The sequence below is a fragment of the Octopus bimaculoides genome, chromosome 18, assembly GCF_001194135.2.
Source record: "Octopus bimaculoides isolate UCB-OBI-ISO-001 chromosome 18, ASM119413v2, whole genome shotgun sequence".
NCBI lineage: Eukaryota > Metazoa > Mollusca > Cephalopoda > Octopoda > Octopodidae > Octopus > Octopus bimaculoides.
In genome coordinates this window covers 38330656-38332796 of record NC_068998.1, presented here as the reverse complement: position 1 = coordinate 38332796, position 2141 = coordinate 38330656, and the positions used below count along the sequence as shown (strand labels likewise).

Genomic DNA, 2141 nt, shown 5'->3' with positions numbered 1-2141 from the left:
GGGGGGCAGTGAGTGAGTGAGTATGTCTGTGTGTGCCTAGATTTTCAAACTTGGATTCTGGATGTTCCTGGCTCATTGTCTGCTAGACTTTTATCCAATCCTTATGTTGAAAACTGCATGAATGTTTAGTCTACCCACAAAGTAATATCGAGTGAACGACAGATACAATTAGAACTGGGCTGTAACCGTACTTTTGGTGGACAGAATGCTAGTTGCCCTGTCTTTAGCTGACATTACTGTTTGAATTCACTGTTATAGTTGTTGATGATGATACTACTACTACTACTACTACTACTACTACTACTACTTAGTCTCATATGACTTGATATTTCATTTCCTTTAAGGAATAAATTTGTAGAATGAAAATTTAGCTGACATAGTTTCATCTTCATTTGACTGGACATGCTCTCAGTTATCTCTATGGACTGTATGAAGTTTGCTTTTAATCTCTGCTTTCTCTGCTACTCATTTGCAGTGGCTTCTTATATTTTCATCTGCATGCACTGTCTTCTGTAAACTACCTCACACATCTCACCAGGTCTGCTTTTGCAGTGTGTCCTCGATCACTTGCTCACTCACCTATCCAGCAAATTATTTCACTAGCTTATTACACTTTCATTATCTTAAAGCATAGCTATACTGTTTGTTTTCTTGGAATGTGGTGAATGTTTTTCACATGTTATATACCCATTCACAGCTATTTCTCTTCCTTTAAAAGCCTGCTAGATCCTGGCTGTTGCTATTGGCATTTTTCATCACTATTAAATCCTCTTTTACTTATAAAACAACACATTTTTCAATTTAAAATAATTAAAACTTGAATATATTAACCAATGAAACACAAAGCATAACAAAATTGTGTTAAAGCATTTGCTAAGATTTCCAAAAAAGAAAATGAAGAAAAAAAAAAAAGAGCTAAACAAATATTTGTTTGAATTTTATCCCTTTCCTTTTGAAACAGAGTAATTTTCCAAAGTAAATTTTTACATTTTCCTTTATCTTGAATTGAGAAATCTGTTTAAAGATGAAAAAGTCAGTTGTAGTTTTTGGATGATTTACTATGAAAATGTAAAAGCAATATATTTGCACTTACTTTTGGTGCTATTTTCATGAAGTACCCGTTCTTCTATAGCTACCAAGACCTTCATTGACCCTGTTATATATTTTAGTGATGATCAGTTTCTGTAAATATATATATATATAAAAAACCTAATTTTTAATTGATTTGTAAAATGTTCATTAGGCCATTTAAGTAGTGAATTACTATTATTTAGATGTTAATTATTGCAATATCTTTATAATCTTGTAAGCAATTATTAATATAATACAACTAATGATTTTAATATTGAAAAATAATCTTTCTAATTACAATGAGGAGATTAATCAGATTTGTTCTAATTGACTTTCTCTTTGTTAATGGTAAAATCTAAAAATCTTGTCTCAATTATCATTAATTCATTTCAAATTAGCTACTTTCTTTGTTATTGCCTACAGAATTGTGATTACCATCCTATTAATTTCAGTTGACTAAAGCACATTGTTAGTCTAGGTCCAAGAAAAGAAACGACGGGGAAATGAACCGACAGAGGAAATATGTTAACCTTTGTTTTAATCTGTTTGTTCACCTCCGCCTTTCCTTGGGCACTTCATTTAAGTCAATTAGAGCAAATATATTTTGTCAGTTCATGAAATAGCTATGACTATGCCATAAAAGTTAACACTAATCATCTTTTATAAGAGCTGTTCTCACTAAAGATCAATTAACTAGTTATTGCAAGCAGCCTAGATATATTTCTAATTCCGAGCATATCTGTATACTTTGCTTTTCATCCTACTCTTGCAGATGTTCTATCTTTATCTATCAATAAAAATTTAAATTATACCAGCACTTCCCCCTTTTATAAATAAATAAATAAATAAATAAATAAAAAAAAGAAGTTTTTACTCAGTTTCATATTTCACTTTATACTCATTAAAAGAATCTGCAAGAGGTTTATGAAAGCAAGGCTATGCATAAGTCATTTTCTATTTCTTCTCTTTTCCTTTATGCAGCACAAGGATCTCTCTACTGTTCAACATCTTTTGCTAGCTAGTCTATCTGAAATGCGTGCTTGTGAATGATGTGAGAGAGAGAAAGGGGG

The 2141-nt window shown here is 31.2% G+C and overlaps 1 protein-coding gene across 10 annotated transcripts in view; it reads left to right on the top strand.

Annotated features, from left to right (window-relative positions):
• The window catches only part of LOC106883893 (AT-rich interactive domain-containing protein 1A), an 86841-nt gene that overhangs the window by 71833 nt on the left and 12867 nt on the right, over nucleotides 1–2141 (top strand). The window lies entirely within an intron of this gene.